Source organism: Diadema setosum, chromosome 21, assembly GCF_964275005.1.
Source record: "Diadema setosum chromosome 21, eeDiaSeto1, whole genome shotgun sequence".
In the NCBI taxonomy this organism is placed as follows: Eukaryota; Metazoa; Echinodermata; class Echinoidea; order Diadematoida; family Diadematidae; genus Diadema; species Diadema setosum.
The window spans coordinates 11,748,589-11,768,782 of record NC_092705.1 but is presented as its reverse complement, the minus strand read 5'-3'; the positions used below and the strand labels follow the sequence as shown (position 1 = coordinate 11,768,782).

General features: G+C 37.4%; 2 long non-coding RNA genes across 2 annotated transcripts; one reads left to right on the top strand and one right to left on the bottom strand.

Annotated features, from left to right (window-relative positions):
- Nucleotides 1-2,289: 2,289 nt before the first annotated feature.
- Nucleotides 2,290-3,883, bottom strand: LOC140244216 (uncharacterized). The gene is made up of 3 exons (XR_011902270.1): nucleotides 3,741-3,883; nucleotides 3,018-3,051; nucleotides 2,290-2,471 (listed from the first exon to the last, which is right to left on the bottom strand). It is a non-coding gene; the product is annotated as an uncharacterized lncRNA (long non-coding RNA).
- Nucleotides 3,884-10,300: 6,417 nt separating this feature from the next.
- Nucleotides 10,301-14,478, top strand: LOC140244290 (uncharacterized). The gene is made up of 3 exons (XR_011902274.1): nucleotides 10,301-10,351; nucleotides 13,505-13,592; nucleotides 14,252-14,478. It is a non-coding gene; the product is annotated as an uncharacterized lncRNA (long non-coding RNA).
- Nucleotides 14,479-20,194: the final 5,716 nt, after the last annotated feature.

The following is a 20,194-nucleotide window of genomic DNA, read 5'->3' as shown; positions in this document are numbered from 1 at the left end:
TTGATAAGACGATAATTTGTACATTTACGAATAATTTCTGAATCCAAAAGAAAGATTCATATACACTCAACAACACTGACAAACAGACAGACACACAATAAAAACTCACACACCTATGAAGGAACTCTGTTCACAATGTGGACTAAATCACATTTTTGAACTAAGGAAAACCCACTAGAACTTTAGAAGACTGAGAGCTAAACACTATCAATTCTGGTTATGCTCTTCCAGCAATATCACAGCCAATGTGAAAAACTGAATGTGGATTTTTCTTCCCAACACCAGGATGTAAATCCTGCCTTTCCACTGTAAATCTTACTGTTTTCAACAATCTACATATGGCAGTTTATAGTTTACAGTCAGGGGTCCTTCAGCTCATATCATGTAATCTGACAATGTAAGTACATTTCAATTGGACCACAGTGATCAAATTAATCTATCATAAAATTTCATTCAAAGTTAAATGGTGCAGTATTTCGAGATATTTACATTGTAACCTCTGGCAATTTAAAGAGTCATGAATACTGAGGAAACACCACAGACAGTATTTTTGTACTGAGCAAGGTGATATCCAATATTCTTACAGAGCTAGACCTGCTCATAATAAAGAGGATAAAATGGGTTTACCCCTTGCATAGACACTATAAAATCTCTATCCCATTAAAAGTGCTATTCATTGGAGTGGGTAAAAGGAAAGCGATGGAAGGTTAATGGCAGGATGATGTCACGGTTTAGGGACAATATGAAGAATGATAGGAAAATGATGTGATGTCACATTAGTGTCATGATGATGTCACAGTGTTTGGTGATGATATCACAATAATGTGAGAATGATGCTATGATGTTATAAAGGTATAAGAATTATGTCTTGATGACAATGACGATGATGATGATGATTTAGTCTTATTCATAGAGGGTAGCCACTTTAGTGATCTTTGCACTGTTCTCCTTGTGGTTCCTGTTCACATTCATGAATGTAATTCAGCTATCAGGATTCTGTCATGATAATCTAATAATGATGATGATGTGAGGATGTCATGTTGATAATGAGCTGGCGATGTGATAGGGATGTAATATTGTCATAAAAATAATACAAACATTATTATGATGTCATGATGACTGAGGATGTGACATAAACACATTGAGTGGATTAGACATTGAAATGATTGGCAATGAGCCATATAATCAATCTTTCGCCTTCCCCTAACATCATCAGCTATCAACCAAAAAAAAAAAAAAAAAATGGCTTGACTGAGAGTGATGGGTTGACATTGGTATTGGTATTCCTCTGAGTAACCAGTGCTATATAACTTGCAAATATATCAAAGACGATTCTGACAGAGAATGTCATCACAACTATGAAATCTGTATGTTTACCTGGAAAAGGGGAGGGAGAGAACTAACCTGAATTCAATTTCATAGGGGCATGATTTGTTTTGTCCCTTTAAGCAGCATTACACATTAAAATGTTCTTGTCATCTTATCATCATACAAATCTGTAACTGCTGAAAGACTGCAATAGTGCAGATGAAGAGTTGGCATTCATGTACCAATTGCAAAATTTCAAATACATGAAATCAAATGCTACAGATTCAAGAAATGAACTAAATATAAATGCATTACTCAATACTGGCAACCTTCATCATCAATAAAAACCATTATCAGTCATAATTGTTTAAAGTAAATGCCCATTATAAGAACCATGAGAAACACTTAAATATAAAACCTTGTGCAAACAGGAACACTTCCATAAGGCAAAAAAAAAAAAAAAATCATTGTATTGGCGTAACCCGCCCGACCCTAGAAAACCCCCCGACCCTCAACTTTTCACACACAAAAAAAAGGAAATACATCGTTTTTACTGAGAGAGGGCACGATACGGGTTTGCGAATTATCAAAAACAACAACAACAACAACAACAACAACACCTGGTGTCGGAAAATGGCCGTGCAGTACAGCGTGTTGGCGACTGATAAGTCCGGTTCGAAGATTTTATTTAGTATTATTCAGAGAATCGATTTGTCAGTGGCGCTGGGTGATTTAGCCCAGGAATTTCTGACCGGTATGTCGTGACGGCTTTTAAACTGGTTATATAACAAATTTTTGGATGCAACAGACCCTCTCTATCGAATGGGGTTTCGTTAAATATGAGTTTTACACCTAAAATACAGGTAGCAGGTACAATTGTACACAGTCTTCACTTATTAATGACTTTCACTGAGTATACCCAACCAAACAAATGTCCATGCACCAGTACATGTATGATGATTTTGACAGATTGAATGCGTCAGAAATACTGCAAAACCACATAAGATTCCTGCCAAGTATCAATGAGACCATCGTCAGGTCAAACAAGTTCAAAATCACACAGTTGCTTGATGATGTGACGCCGACTCAACCGCCGATGACCCTACTTTTAATCTCCGGCACAACTAAGACAGAGGAAGTCAGCATCACCAAGAAACAGATATCTGAAATGAGCAACAAAAATCAGTCAATCGAGAGTAAGTCATTAAAAGGAGTTCTATGGAAAAGAGTAAAACTGTGCCTGATTGCCCCTCTAATTAAACAGACATGGAAGTCATTGTAGTGCATTAGACATTAAATTAGTCAATTATACCATCCAGTCAGCAGCCTATGAAACCAAATATATAGCATTATTTTCCTACAAATATCTTATAAAGTGACAAAAAAGTATAAGAAACCTCTAATTTTCTCAAAACATGAAGCAGAGCAGAATACAAGAAATCCTACAAAAGCGCTGAGGTTTAGTTGTGAAGAAGTACAATCATAATGACAGATGTTTTACACATGTTTAACTCATTCAATTTTTTTGCTTTTAAAGGACACATTTGTACACATTAGCGTACAATGGGCAATAATTTTACAATGTGTACAATTAACAATTAGCCTGTGATATTTAAATGACGGCCCTTGGTTTCAACAATAACATGGCAAAAGTGTGCGAATACACCAGTGGGATGGGAGAAGGGGAGGGAAGTTCATGCCACACTCACCTTATACTGACAGTGCTTCCATCTGGAATATTTCCTGTAGTGGAGGGAAGTAGATAACCAACATCAGTTACATCTTGAAGGACAGCTAACCAAGGCATGATCTGCATGTTTGACAACATTACTTATCAAAATTATCACTCATTACTTTATGTTGAAACGTACTGACAAAGTCTGTACACAATTGAGTAATTTCATCACCAGTGGTGCATCAGACAGTATGTATGGTCTTGTATTCATACATGTATGCTACACGTCTTTTTATGACTTTGTCTGACACAGAGAAGGCTGAGGCAGGATTGCATCTAATCGAGAGGAGCAGTCATTATTACAGTGCCATCTGGACTGCTTGACAGGCACAAGTTGATAAATCCCAGCTCAAGATAGTATCATGCTTGTCCTTATACTCTGAAAAGGCTTCATGGAGCAAAACAACTCATTGCATACTGTATTTAAAGATGAATGCTGCTACTGCATGTACTAATATACACAGCCAAGTATCTATAAAGACAATGGATAAATCTAATCAAATCAATACATGCATCATTATCTAATATTACAATCCGCATGACAAAGCATCTGACAGAAGATAGCTTGCTAAATGCACTAATGTTATCACTCGGCACAATGTAGCAAGGGCATAATATTACAATTATGTAAAGGAAGAACTTGACCAATATTAATAGAAATGTGTGTACAGTCATGGACAATAAAGGGAGCACTAACCTCTCTCCAGAAGACCCAGAGGATTCCCACGACGATGATGAGGGCAGACATGACTACATAAATAAGAAGAGGTCTGGTGATCATGGGGTCACGAACCTAACGAGGAGGCTTCCTTATTACATCCTTGTCCAATGGCTCCACTCCGAGACTGGACAGAGGAGTGGGGAGAGAATGAAACATTATCATACAGTAATGTGAACTACAGAATGCACAATTTTTTTTTTCATGTCAGTATTTGTTCATTATCCATCTTTGATAATACATGTATACACACTCTTTCTTTCTTTTTTTTTAAAGAATGAACATATATTTGTCCTTTCTTCCAAATTAACAATAAAATCTGTAGCCATATAGACAGAAAGGATTTCTGGAAACAACATTAATGTGTAGAGTAGAAATAGTTGGCGTCCAGACTTTCCAATAAGAAGGGTCACAAAGAGAAGGAGAGTGGCATACAAATGAGACTTCGAAACACTGCTGATTTGAGAGGTATTGATTTTTACTTTTACAAAATTATTTTCCCCATGACTGAAGAATTATAATGGTACTCACTAAAGATGCTGCTTTAGCTGATGAAAAGGTAAAATGAAAAATTTTGAAACCAAAGCTTTAATGAGGTCCAAAGATATTTGCTTGAAGAAATTTGATTGATTGATTGATTAATTGATTGATTGATTGACTGATTGATTGATTGTGAATCTTTATGCAGAGTGGACTGATTAGACTGAATCAGAATAATGACTGCACTGCCGGCATAATTGCCCTCCCCCTTCAGAATACTCTCAGACCTGCTGATGTGTGCACATTGTGGCTCACCCTTGAGCAGGTGGTCCTTCCAAGATGACGTTGATCAAAAGGCTCTGCATGGCATTGAGTGGGTTGGGAAACCTCATGATGATGGATAGGGCTATCAGGGTCCAAGGCAGCTATGCTCCTACCAACACAGAGAAACAAACAAACAAACAAACTCATATGTTGCAATCTATCTTCATAGATCCTTCACTTCATACTTTTGCATTTAACCCATTAATGTGTCCATGCAAATTGGTCATTACGGGATAAGTTTTCATCAATAATTCAAATTTCAACTGATTTCTTGCAAAGTAGAAATCAATACATAATCTTATCACAATTTGTATTCATGTTTGTTTCAATCAAATTACAAATGATTATAAATGATTACACATATTTACATCATATTTGTTATTAAGGGGTCATTTTCAATAACACTACGTTGTGCTTCTCATGATTTCTCCATTATCATATTTGACACAGTGCATTTTTGTTTGTTTGTTTGTGTTTTTAATACAGATTTTGTCAACCAATAATGAAAGTGAAAATAAATGAGATGAATGAATGAAATGGATGAATGAATAACGTTTGTTGGAGAATAAGCATCAACCCATTTTAATTCTTCCGTGAAAACACTGTTTAGAGTCTTTAATGCCTATATTTGAATAATTATTCCACCATACAATTATTTTGAACGGAATGAAGTACTGTATACAATCTTTCGTTTTTGGCATGCAGAACTCAATTGAAGCAAAAATAGTGAACCATTTTAAGCCAAACATTTTCGTGTGTACACTGTATTCCAATTTTGCAAATTTTGTGAGATCAAAGAGTCACAAAATCAAAATACATGTACATGCAAAAGTTCTTGTTTACACTGTATGCACTGTATGCATTGAATTCAAGTGGCATGCTGAACTAGAAATGTCGCTAAGGCGACTGGTATGCCTCCGCCATAATGCATGATTCTCCTAATAGGTCTACTGTACATGTGGACAATGTGTGATTACATTTTCACACAATTGGCAAAATATTAAAATAACAAGTTTGTCACAAATGTGTTGAATATTCACCTTCCTTGACCTAAGTTTAATTGGATGAATAGGAGAGCATGCATTTGGGGATTTGGGGATTTAAGGACTTTAACTTGACTTTGCCCATTCATAAGTTTATGCATTGAGTACTTTTCAAGGTATGGAGAAAAAGTGCAATTTCTGTATTGAAAAGTACATTGTTACCATTTTCATCTGGCCTTTGACCGTAAAATTCATAGGATAATCACTGTCAGGCAGAACATGCATAAATATGTAGAAAGTTTCAAGATACCTTGAGCCACTTCTGAGATATGGAGGAAAAAGTTAGTTCAGCACTTTCCCTTGATCTTTGACCTTTTGACCTTTAAGGCAAAAAAAAAAAAGAAAAGAAAAAGTTTCCAGAGAATCTCTATCAGGTTATACATGCATACACCAAGTGTAAAAAAAAAAAAATAATAATAATCCCGCTGGCATTGCATAAATATGAGGGAAATAGTAAAATGTTGAAGTGTTGCCCTTTTCTTTGGCCCCTGACCTTTGACCCCATGAACCCTAAATTCTCTAGATAATCATTGTCAGTCAGTACATGTATATATGCTATGTTCCATGAAGATACCATGAACAATTTCCAAGTTACGGACAAAAAAATACTGTTACTTGACCTTTTGACCTTTGACCTTTGACCTCATGACTCCAAACTTCCACCAGAGAATCTTAATTGGGTAATACATGTATACACCAAGTTTTAAGAAAATATCTTCAGGCATTGCATAGATATGGTGGAAATAGTGAAATTTTACGTATTTGACCTTGACCTTTTGACCTTTGATCTTGAGCATGTGCACCCAAAAGTTGATAGGCACAACTTCACCCCCTAATACACATACATGCCAAGTTTCATTAGGATACCTCAAAACGTTTTTTAGTTACGCTGTCCACAAAATTCATTACGGACGGATGGACGGACGGACGGACAACCCGAAAACATAATGCCTCCGGCACCACTTCGTGGCGGAGGCATAAAAAAAAAGAAAAAAAAAGGCTGTCAGCTGTGATTCAAGAAAATTTCACACTGCAAATATTTCTTGCTTTACAGTATGCACAAAACTACTTCCATTGGGGTGTAAGAACAACATTTTGTGTAAGTAGAGAATAGAGATTGTTAAGAATTGGGTGTGCCCTTTTGATTATTGCAACACAAGATAGATACTCTAGAATCTACTTTTTGAAACAAAAATCTTTACAGTATCCTGTCTTCATTTCTTTCTGAATCTACAACTCCTCAAAGATTAGCTGATTGATGTAACTACCTTTATGAGGGTCGTAAAATTTTGATATACACTGATCAGGATCCTCTGATAAAATAGTTATCGCAGCACAAGCATGGCTCCTGTAAGCAATATGTTGATTAAACAGAATTTCCCTACTAGTTAAAGTCAGGGTTAACCACTCTGGAATTGGACTCCAGCTATCACTGGGGTAACATGACTCTCACCTGGTATAGCCATTGAAGACAGCAGCTCTGGTTTGTCCAAAAGATCCACATTCTCTCGACGGAAAGACTTTGACTTGGCACCAGCAAAGTTCCTGAAAGAATACAAGACAAGCTTATCAACAAAGAACATGATACATGTACTACAAAATACCACAAATCATAAGCGATTACATCTCATCTGGTACAGAAATCCTATGACCCACCAAACAAACAAATAAACACAAACTACAATAACAGTGAACACATTCTGAACAAGACACTTTTTTTTTTCTTTTAATACTGCACAATTTATTCTGACAAATGAAGTATGGAACTGCGACTGATTGACAAATTGCCCCACATCGACGTAAATAAGCACTGAATTGATCAGTGTTTTAGTAGTAGCCATGATAAAAAATCATGGGCGTACATACTCGAGCAGGATTCGAACCTACGACCTCCTGATCACCGGACAGGCGTCATCTCCACTAGACCACCGAGCTTTCGCCCGACAGCAAGTGTTGGTTCTAATCCTTATAGCATGCAGCGGGTACTGCTTTGTTATTCAAATTCATGAAATTCTTCCGTCAAGATGTTTTCATTGCGACTGATTGACAAATTGCCCCACATCGACGTAAATATCATGACTACTACTAAAACACTGATCAATTCAGTGCTTATTTACGTCGATGTGGGGCAATTTGTCAATCAGTCGCAATGAAAACATCTCGACGGAAGAATTTCATGAATTTGAAGAAGTATGGAATTGTTTGCTTGATTTTCTTCTGAACTTAATAATCTATGCTTTATAATAAGGAGCTACAGTGTCAAACCTTGGCAAAACCATCACTGGATCAAAAGAGATCAACACAAAGTGACTCCACGTCTTCCAGTCCTCTTCTGTTTCCCAGATCTCGTAGACGGCATAGTTACAGGTCCCCTCATGGCCTCAAACATTCTCACACTGTAGCTGCCATTGTGTATTAGTGGAAACAACAGAAATACAATGCATGACATTACTGGGTAAATACTGTATACCTTTTGGAACATAATTTTATCAACATATAATAAACTTGATGTTGAAAAGATGAACTGAAATGTTTCCAATTAGTACCATATTGATGTACCGGTACTTGTTTCAGGTTTCTCTAGGTACTGCTATTACAGTTTGCCTACAATATATTTAGAGGCATATATATTGTAATTCTGCAAGGGGGAAAGCAATGATAAGTGATGATGATGATGATGATGATAATCATGACTAGAAACATCATTTTCATTATTCAAGTAATAACAACAGTGATAATTCATCATGAAAATTTTATTATGATCACTACCATCACTACTTTATTATTCCTAATATTACTAGCTTTGAAAAAACACACCAAATCACTATATTCCAAGTTTATCACAAAAGTAAAAAACATTCACAATGGGGCATAAAGTCTTGACTTCCTAAACTTCATCTTTGAAACTTTAGTTTCAACACACACACACACACACACACACACACGCACACACACACAAATAAATAACAATAAAGAGGTAAAATTTGAACAACAATTTTCAAACAGTACAAGTACTTGACTAAGTTAGTACTTGACTGGATTAGGCATCCAGAATTCTGCTCTGTTGAAAGATAGGGATGGCTGTTTATATCACATATCTATATCCTCTGAGAATTGTTCATTCAGCTTATTCAATCTCATAACTTTCCATAAGAAACATCACATTCATAGAAGAAAAAAAAAAAGAAATAAAGTCAATTTTCCTCACTCTGTGATTAGTATAATATTACTGAAGCACTTTCCATTCAAAATATCACACCAGTGGGAATCTAGCAATGAGGACACGATGTCTTACCTCACACATCCATCATCTCTTCCTGCTGCATCAACGTATGTCCTCAGGTTGTCACGGAAACTTCATATTCTTTTCCTCCTGTACGGCGAACTACCTGCCGACAATGAATGCCTGTGGAGAGTAATCGTGATCGCGTGAATAACTGCAGTCAGCAACGCGCTGTCGTAATGATACTGACCTGTGTGACAGCTAGTAATTAACTCTAATTGTTAGTCTCATGGGGGGGGGGGGAGAGAACAACTAGCAATCTATATTTCATGATGAGTTACACATTACTCCAGGTTAGAAGGCATATAACCTTGTTTTTTATGTCTATGATGATGGTCCCCCTTATTTCAAAGCCACCGTAATGTGTAACGTTAACATATAGACAGCGTAAGCTGTGAGCGCGAGCAGAAACAACCACAACTAAGTCAACGTTGAATTCAATGCTTCCCCATGTCTCATTTAATTCAAATTTATGTGAGTGACTGGAAATGAGATACTAAGGAATCCCTGAAATTTTGGTGGAATTTGGTAGAGTGAAATTTGAGGTATATCTTCTTGCCTCTTAGATACGATATTGGCTTACTGCCAATACTGCATTACCATTTTACTACCGCCGGAATCTGTCTCTAAGAAGCCCATGACCGACGGCAACGAGAAGAGACAGATCTCAGACAAATTTCAATGGTCGCGCTCTGTCCACACGTAGTGCTCCTCTACAAGTTAGCGTGGATATGTCTTCCTGGACATTTTGCTGACTAAACCATACAGATACAGATCTCATCGGTCTACGACAGTTTACCAACCTGGGGTTGCTGAGGCTGAGCCCGTATCCGTAGTGCCGGTGCGGTGCCGGTGGTTGAGCCTGAGCCTATTTACAGCCTCAGGCTGTGGTCTTGCCCTTGGCCTGCTTGATGTTTGGGTTGGAGACCGGATCGTCATGGCAGGCGCTGCCGTAACTATACACAGCCCATACCAGTCGCTGTACGTAGGATATTCGCACAGCGTACCTCCGTCTGGTCGGGCTATTCGTAAACGCTGCCGCTGATGTAACCCCCGCCCGGGGCGGCCGGGCGCTGTACCAGTAACGTGTTGGGGTCGCTGCTGCGGTTACCGCTGATGTTGCTCTGCTCCTGCTAACTTAGGGGGTGTTGCAAGAAAGTCGAGTTGCGATTAATTGCAAATATCTATTGCAACTTTGCAATAGATAGATCTATTGCAACTTGCAATCAATCGCAAGTTGCTGTTGCAAGAAAGGAGCTTGCAATTAATTGCAAGATGCAATTAATTGCAAGCTCCCTTGCTGTATTTTGTATTCATAAAAGCGACTGGCAAGACAAGCCTAGCCAATTTGTCCATTTTTCAATGCATTTTGCATGCATGAGATACTCCATATAGCTCAATGTGTTGTGTCTCTCCTGTGGTTGAGGTTTGCTGTGCGATCGTTGTGGATTCGAAACAGAGTAAGTTGCAAAAATTGTCGATTTTGATCCCATTATTTACTCATTGTGTCTTGTATTTAAAAGAGCTAGTTCCTTAGACTTACTTCTTATAAGAATTTTCTTGAAAAATGGGAAAATGTGTTTCCTATAACTGACAGAGTTGCGGCCGTCTCGACCACTCATTGGGCACATAGTACATCAATTATAGTCCCACACATAGCTTTTTGTGTTAGCATTTTTTCTTGCATTGGCAAGCTCCTTTTCTTTTCTTTTCTTTTTTTCTGCTGCCAGAGGCAGGGCTCTTATGTCTATAGGCCAGCTTAAAAAAAAAAAGTCAATGTCAACTAGACTTTCTGAAAGTACTCTAGACGCTATTCATTATCGATTCATTATCCAAATCCGCTACTTTCAAGCAGGATTAGGAGCTATCGGTAGAGACCAGAGTGCTGGTGAGTGCTATGGCGATGAATAGGTGCTAGGCCTACGCTACGCCTTACACAATGTACTTGTACGTAGCCTACAGTCTATACTCTAGTCTAGAACCATCTAGATTTTACATAGCCTAGGCCTACCCCCTTGGCCTCATTCCCCTCCTGTACATGTGGGCTAGTTATTTTGCAGTGATACTGTCCATGTGACGCGAAAGCTTGCTGAATTTTTTAATTGATGTGTAAATTTATTTTTGATAGGCCTAGGCCTAATCACTCGATTAGACTCTGTGGTCTAGGCCTGTGTTAGGCCTTTATTAGTATATAAAATAGTCTGTAGGCCTATTTGTAATTTGGGCTAGTTTCTAGACCTAGCTAGGGGTTTACATCTAGGTAGGGCCTAGAGGTTCTAGGCCTAGTAGAAGTTCTACTTTTGCAGGTCTTAAAGAAAGTTAAGAGTTGGCCCAAGGGTACGTGCTCCACGATTTCACTATTTTAGTCCAACGGTTTGAACTAATCAACCGTATCAGCGACCCCTACACAGACATGTCGTTATTGATATTGGTGTGGGCCTACAGCGCCCCGGGGTTAGTCTAAAACCTTCTTTGAGCAGGGAGGTGGAATCAAAGAGGTTGGAGAACCTCTTTGGGTGGAATAGACCTTGCTTTTGTAGGTTGTTCTGTTCTGGAATTTGGATGGATCAATTGAAATCTTGCAATTTAGTGTTGACTAGCTGGATCAATAAAAAGCTAGGATTTAAAACGAACAAGGGCCAAGTGCATCTGTTTGGGTAACTATACACAGCCCAGGGCCCCAGTCGCTGTACTTGGCACCGCATCTGGTTGGGCTACTGTTTGGGGGGGGGGGGAAGAGAAATTGAACCATTTCTATATGGCAAGTACCTACAAGTAATCAGAGTTGCAATGAGAGTACTGTACTGTAGTGTATCAAACCATTGCAAACAGTGCCAGTAAAACTTTAAGTTTTGTAATACAGTGTGTAAATATAGGTCTATAATCACCAAGGCTGAAATTTCAAACAAGAAGCGTACGGATAAGATGAGCAAACTGACTGTAGGATATCCAAGCAGAAATATTTACATGTGTCAGTGCTTTTGTTGAAAACAAGTGCCAGTGGTTGAAGGGGTACACTTATGAAAGCTACCCAGGCCTGGAATTCAAGTGATTCACTTGATGGAGTCATAACTATGAGTACAACAATTCTTTATGCTCTTTTTGTTTGTGGAAAGAACAAATAGGCCTTGTTAGAATGCATTTAAACAAATGGTATTTATGGACACTTACCAATTAGATACCAAAATTTGCATAGTACCGTACTCTACTACTTACAAGGTGTGTGCCACCCTATAGTGTAGTTGTATGTAACCCCATAGGCCTACCCAAGCACCATGTCACAGTGACCTCCGGATTTGGGAGATGAGGAAACATAGTTGAGAGTGCTTGCAATAGGCAGGACACATGAGAGCCTAATGGATGTGTGATTTGCAATGTACATTGTATAACGGTACAGCACTAAAAATATTGTACATGTCTGCATATGAATATGAGTGGGGGTAATGGATTGATGGGCAGTCAACAGTCAACTGTGCCTAAGTCGATTTGATTTGGACTAAAGAAATAGATTCTGCCTCAAGAAATTTTGACTTATGAAGATTAAAATTAATAGAATATAAAGAGAAGAGGATGTGAAAAGACTGTAGACTTTGGTGATTATTTGACTTTAATATGCAAGGTGAATGACTGTATAGAGGGTTAATTTGTTACAGAGGGGAGGATATGAAAGCAGTTCAAAGAGTGTTCCAACATTATTGTAATATCAAGAAAAAAGTGCCTGCTTCTAAACATCAATGTCCATTTGGGCAATTCCGCGGTTAGTAACGTTACATTTGAACAAATTTAGATATTTGTTTTTACCACTAAATTACCATTTATTCACTTCAAGTCAAAATTATGTCAAAAACATGTTCATCCTTCCCAGGTTTATGATACAGAAAAGAATGAACACAATCCAAGAAATATTAGAATTGCTATAGCAACTTAAAGGGCTGGTTAGTAACGTTACGAAAAAAGGACATGACAAAAAAATCAATGTCTTGTAACAAAAAGTGTGCAAAAATTCAAGTTACTTCAAACAAAGTGATGCATTAATTTCAATTATTGCATCATGACAAATGTTCATGCAAATTTTCTTAGCAGTTCGACCACTAAATTTTTAGCTAGAACCCAAAAGCATGGTTAGTAACGTTACGGTTAGTAACGTTACATTTGTCCGGAGTAATTCCGCAGGTCATTTCACCCTTTTGTAATTGACAAAATGTCACATGACTTCTGGAGTATTTAAATGTATTCATCTTTTACCCTTTAGCAAAACTTTGAGGAAAAATTTCAAAGGAACCCACTGTAATTTGCATTTAAGTGAATTTTAGCGTCCCCAGTCCCACATGTACATTTTAAATGATGGTTTTAGATCTCACAAAATCAATGAATACGAAAAATAAAATCTACTGAATTTGAAAGACCCTAATGATTGGTGAACATCCATGGCATTAGTTGATACCTAGATTAAAGGGTAAGATAAAGAGGCACATTTCTTTTATCCATGTCATGTCCACCTAACTGCGGAATTGCCCATTTTGTTCCTACACTGTTTGGTTGTAATTTTGCAAATTCTCATTGCTCTTTTGTACTTCTGCAAGATGAGACAATTCTATCTGTTCTATCAGCAGGGAAAGGAAGAAAAAGAGGAGAAAAACCATGTTTCTTCAAGACCGAGACTCACACCAGCATGAGAATTCCAGCCAGTGCACACAGACAGTAAGTGAACATTGTACATTGTCCGATAATTTCCAGTTAAGAGAGAGAATGAAATGTGTAGAACCTCTCAGCTTGAAATGTGAATATATTGATTTGTTGGAATCTGTCATTATTGTTTTAGGATAAATTCTGATGTGATGTCTCATTTGAGGATACTTGTACAATGACTTCATCCTACTGAACAAGAAAATGTACAGCATGGCATAGTAATGAGTAAAGAAGACTTTGCAGCAGTTCATACAAAATTATAAGCAAAAATGATGCATTGAAATTTACATAACACAAAGTTACCCATAATGAAAGGAATGTTTTGTACAGCAATGGCTTATATTATGTTTAATAAAGAGTTTAGACATTCAAATCTCTTTTTCAAGCCCCCTGAAAACTGAAAATGCTCTACATATCCTGACAGTAGTATTCAGGCCTTCATGACTCAGGTACATTGTATTATTTTGGCGCATGAAGTTGCATGTAATACGAATTCTTCAGTATATTACTGATTGTTTGAAATTTCCCTCATTTTCAAATTAAAATGTTGGCACCATCATACCTTTACACAAAACGCCTTTTGGATGTCCACAAAATGACTTTGTGAGTGCAATGTTTCCATTTTTATTTCCCATTTCTTATTTCTTCAATATTTCTTGTATCATGTATAGGTATAACTTCTGTGAATCAAGGGGAATGGCAGCTGAGGGCAGACAGGCCAAACTTGATGTCAAGAGACGGTATACACTGCAAAGGATGAGCAGCTCGCTGTCAACAATGAGGAAAAGTGTGAACAAAACAAGGCAGTGATTTTTTAAACACTTTTCATCAGGCTGAGGTCATCACTCTTAGAAAACAAGGGACAAACGAAGCAAGCAGTGTTTCAGAGCTGCAACAAGTGCATTGGTAGTAATAATCTCGGCTGCATCACATGCATCCAAGTTCACTGGTCCTTGCTTTGTTATTCAAACCACAAAATATGGTTTGTTACTGTGAAGGCTTTAAGTCTCAGCCACATTCCATTTCAGGCTATCAAACCTTTAGAATAAGGAACATTCAAAATAACAAACAGTTGTATTAAAGGACATCATCGAAGTCAAAACTGCCAAGGTATATTGTGAGACATTTCATGTTTCTTGGTGGTAAAAAAAGTTCTTTAATAAGTACTGGTTGAAATTATGATGATCTTGATCTTGTTTACAGTTGTGTAGCACCATCTGGGGGCAGATGAACCTGTGCTGTGGCAAGATGGCACTGAATTTGATTTCTCAGCAATTGAACCACTTATTTGTATTGCATTCATGGGTCCTGGGATAGTTCCCACTAGAAGGCTAGAAGGTAGTTAGGAGATATGTAGTAAACCATATTTTCCAACAAGCTGCGTCTGTTTCACACTAGCACAAAAGATCAGTAGATACTGCTGTGGGCCAATTTGCAGATTACATTACTAATCAGTTGTACAAAGTTACATGTATACAGTGAACACAATGGTGAATCTTTTTTGGTTAATATGTTGTTTCCCAATTGACATTGTGATATTGTAGCATAATTGAACACATTTCTGGGGCATTTGCATACATTTTGGGCAAAAAAATTAACAGTTCTGCATGTCAGAAGTATCTGTAACATTTGGTTACCTTGTTTGTTTGTTACATGTTTGTATGAGTAGATCACAGCACAAGTATACAAATGCAGATAAGTTACATGTAGATAAGCTAACTTTATGCGTGGTTGTCTTGATATTCAGTACTGAATTAGTACCTCTATGACCATGCATGCTTAAAAGATATGCATGTGTGCATGACAGTGGGGAACACACACATGAGTATTCAGCCATAGATGTGGGTTAATTTTGAGCTCAGTTGATGGTATGATCTGGGATAGATAGGGTTTATGCAATGGGAAGAAAAACTTGGTGTGATTCAGATGTGAGTGCATGATGTTATCATGAAGATGTTCATGTTATACACTACATATGTATGTGTTCAGTCGTGCTGAACTGCAGAGAAGACATAAGGTATAGAATACTGATTTCAATGTGGAGGCTTTGACACATCTAGCGATAGGCCTACATGTCCTTGAAAGAGAGCATGTGAAGTAATCCTATTTATGAGGATAGCTACAGGTAGTTGACTGAAGGGTTTCCAGCAGACTGTCAACCAGTTTGCAATTAAGCATGTTACAGAGACTGTTCATTTAATTTATCAGTTTTAAGTATAAATGAATCTGATTATTGATTAAAAAAAACATAAAAACAAATAGAAAAATTGCAAGCAAGGGATTATTGAAAACATTACTCTTTGTTCACTGTTTTAATGGAGTCAATCACACAGTGAATAGGGAGCTATGTATTGAGCAACATACAAGAAACAAACAATCAGCAGTAATGAATTATTGAACCTAGTGATTATTCCATTAGTTTAATGTTACATATATCATAATAATATGTAAGACTTTGATTTACTCACCCCTTCTCATTTTGTAGGTGTAACTAGTGTTTCATAATGAGGAGTGTATACTAAGTACACGTGTAATTGGCTCTTCTGTACTCAGCAATGTGTGCATTCTCATTAACTGCCTTTTCATACTTGTAGTACGCTTTTCTTTTGCACATTTCTCTGTACTATCATTCATAATATGAACATTTCTTTCAATATGATAGCAACAAGAAAAGAGGTGCAATGTAGGGGTCCTACATATCTGTGGAAGTGCATGCTGTCTTGTTCAGAGAGACAGTGTGTCTCTTGTCTCCATCATGTCTTGTCATCAATTGCCCAGCATCATCTGATATGGGGCAAATGGGGGGGGGGAGGGGTAGATGAGGAGCAAGCTTAATTTGCAATACTGTACGCGCCATATATTTAACAAGTATTTATCTAGACTGAGACAAATTGTGCAAGTAGTTCAATTCATGATTGTGGGGTACAAAGTACTGAATGTAGAAATATATGTTTGCAGATGCACCCTAATGTCAGTGTCAGAGTTGATAGTTTTTGTGTGTCTTCAAATTCATGGATACATGTAGCAGCTGTCTTGGGAAATTCATGAAGATATATACCTTGCAGAATATTGAGCATATACAGTAGGTTAATTTTAGTGTGGTATGGTGTATATCATGTAATGCACCATATTCATACTTTACGTCATTAAAAAAAAAATGTCATTCTAGTGCTTACAGCTGCTTTAATAAATACTTGAAGTGCACCTTTAAAGTACCATCCTGACATGTGCCAAAATTTCTTCTGAATTTCCTGAAAACTGCAGGTGAATCTAAATCTGCATTTTTAAACTTGAGTTTAGGGTCAAAATGCACTGTTTCCATGACAACAGAATTTCAACTATACTCTTGTTAAATGTGTCCATCACAAATTTGCACTGACCTTGATATGTGTGTTTGTGTGTGTGTGTGTCTGTGTGTGTGTATACATATGTGTAGTACCTCGTGAGTACCTGGTGAATTTGACTACAGGTACTTCACAATTGTGGAAGTAGTTCACTGAAAAAGATTTGAAGAAAATATGCAGTAACCATGGCAACACGTCACATACAAACACAAAGAGTGTCTTGCATAACTACACCTTGGGATCATTACACGCCCTACATACTGAATTTGAAATAAATAAACTAATAGTTTGTTCAGCAATGTTTTGGGTAGTTACCATGGCAACGCTTTCCCCGACAGACACACAAAAACATGTCTTGCATATCTACATCTCAATGTCATTATGGACACCAAATTTGAGTTCAGTTGCTTCAAAATAGTGAAAGAAGTTCAAATCTTAAGATTTTCAAGAAAACATGCGGTTACCATGGCAACGCCTTGTCGGGTACAAACACAATTAAGTGTGTCTTGCATAATTGCACCTATAGATCATTATACATACCAAATTTGAAACGAATTGCTTAAATACTATGAAAGTAGTTCACAAGGTTTTTGGAAAATTGTGGTTACCATGGCAACGCTTTCTCTGACAAACACAAAAGACATGTCTTACACATCTACACCTCAATGTCATCATGTACACCAAATTTGAGTTCCTTTGCCTTAAAACACGAAATAGTTTCACCCCATATGATTTTCAAAGAAAAAATTGCCGTTACCATGGCAACGCCCTGTCAGGTACAAACACAAAGTGTGTCCTGCATAACTACACTTATAGATCATTATACATACCAAATTTGAAACAAATTGCTTAAATACTGTGAAAGTAGTTCACTCCACAACGTTTTGGGAAATTTGTGGTTACCATGGCAACGCTTTCTCCGACAAACACAAAAAACATGTCTTGCACATCTACACCTCAATGTCATTATGTACACCAAATTTGAGTTCAAGTGCCTCAAATTTGTGGAAGGAGTTCACTCCACAAGATTTTCAAGAAAATATGCCGTTACCATGGCAACGCCTTGTCGGGTACAAACACAAAGTGTTTCTTACATAACTACACCTAAAGATCATTATACACATAAAATTTGAAATGAATTACTCAAATACTGTGGCAGTACTTTACCCCACAAGGTTTTTGGGAAATTGTGGTTACCATGGCAACGCTTTCTCCGATAAAGACAAAAAAACGTCTTGCACATCTTCACTTCGATGTCATCATGTAACCCAAGTTTCATCAAAATTGCTTCAAAACTGTAGATGGAGTTCGCGACGCAAGATTTGCAACGGACTGCCCGACCGACCACATGCTGATTCATAAACTAGTATACTGAGTAACCCCTTATACACTTTGTGTATGTTAAAAAAAAAGTATCTTACACAATCATACATTACATAAAAATGTCATTTATACGGAATATTTTCTTCTTTTTTCTTACATGAAATGATCAAATTTGGAGATTTTTCCCCCAGCATCTATATAAGCAGCCGCAATTATGACATTTGTAATCTATTGCAAATCGATTGCAAAATTTGCAACTACCCCTGAATCTATTGCAAAGTTGCAATTGATTAGCAATTGATTGCAGAGATGCAATCGATTTGCAATCAATTGCATCTTTCTTGCAACAGGATTGATTGCAACTTGCAATTGATTGCAAATTTGCAATGGATTTCAGGATTTGCAATAGATTTTTGGGACTTGCAATTAATTGCAAGTTTCTTGCAACACCCCCTTAGTCTCCAAGTATGTCCACGACCGGGCGACCTGATCCCGATCGATCTCGCGCTCGTCATCTCACTGGCAATGGCGGAGCTGAATCTCTTGCATAACGCCATCGAGATCGTTCCTACTCCCACTTTCAGAAGAGACAGACATCGAAATCGCTAAATGCTTTGTATAATAGCGCGCGTACCACGCGAGCGTCTAGCTCTCACCGCACGGTATACGGGCTAGCAAGCGCGCGCGGATGTGCATGCGCAAGCAATTTGCAGTTGATGGTGTATACCACAGTGTACACGCAACGACACGTGCAGTGTAAGCTTGCGCTGCGCTGTATTGTCATCGAATGACTTTTTATTTTCATGGAATGATTTTTTGTTCATCGAATGGTTTTTTGTTCATCGAATGATTTCTTGTCGTAAGTATAGAACGCCATGTCAAATATATTTTGGGTCTAATATATTTTTGGTGAAATATATATATTTTTTGTCGAATATATTTTGGTCAAATATGATTTTTGGTCAAATATATTTTTTGTCAAATATATTTTGGGTCAAACATAGTTTGTGTCAAATATATTTTTGATCAAATATATTTTTGTGAAATATATTTTTGGTGAAACATATATATTTTTGTCAAATATATATTTTGTCGAATATATTTCGGTCAAACCTTCATATTTTCTTGTCAAATATATATTTTGTTTGAATATATATTTTATGAAATATATATTTTATCGAACATATTTTTGTGGAATGAAATTTAAATTGATGAAATGGTTTTTTAGTTGGTGTCGAACATAATTATTTGATTCCCTTCTGGCGTGCCATAGCAGTGCTCGTATTTGTATAGCGGTTAGTTTCGATTCAGAAGTATAGGGATATAAAAACGAGACCAAATTGGTTAAAAATTCATTTATTATGACTAAGCTACTCATTTGGAAATGCTATCATAGCTTGATAAGCGTATCTATGTCGGACAAACAAAATGACACCAAAAAGGTTTTGCCACCTCGGGTGGTACCAACAACCCATTTTTCGGCTCTTGGCCCATGGACTAATCAGGAGAATGGCATAATGATTAAATGCGAGCGAGCGAAGCGAGTGAACTTAAAAATTTTGACATTTTACAGTCCCCAAAACTGTCGTTTGTGGCTGTTTTTTTTTTTTCCGCTTTGGAAATTAAGGGGGCGCACCGGGCGCAACTGCTGTCAGTCAGTTGCAGCAACATTAGGAGAACGGCATATATAGCGGTTAAATGCGAGCGAGCGGAGCGAGCGAGCTTTAAAATTTTTAAATTTTACACTCAAAAAAGTGCCGTTTGTAGCTATATTTTTCGCTTTTGTTTGTCTCACTTTTATGGGGGAACCATCCCCCCCCCCCATCGACGCCTCTGCATAATGAGGGTGCTTTTGTTAAGTGAAAGATCTGCTACACACCCTTTGATAAATTAGGGAAATATACGTCAATGTCAAAAGTGTACAAAGTTTATCGAAAGGGATCCTTT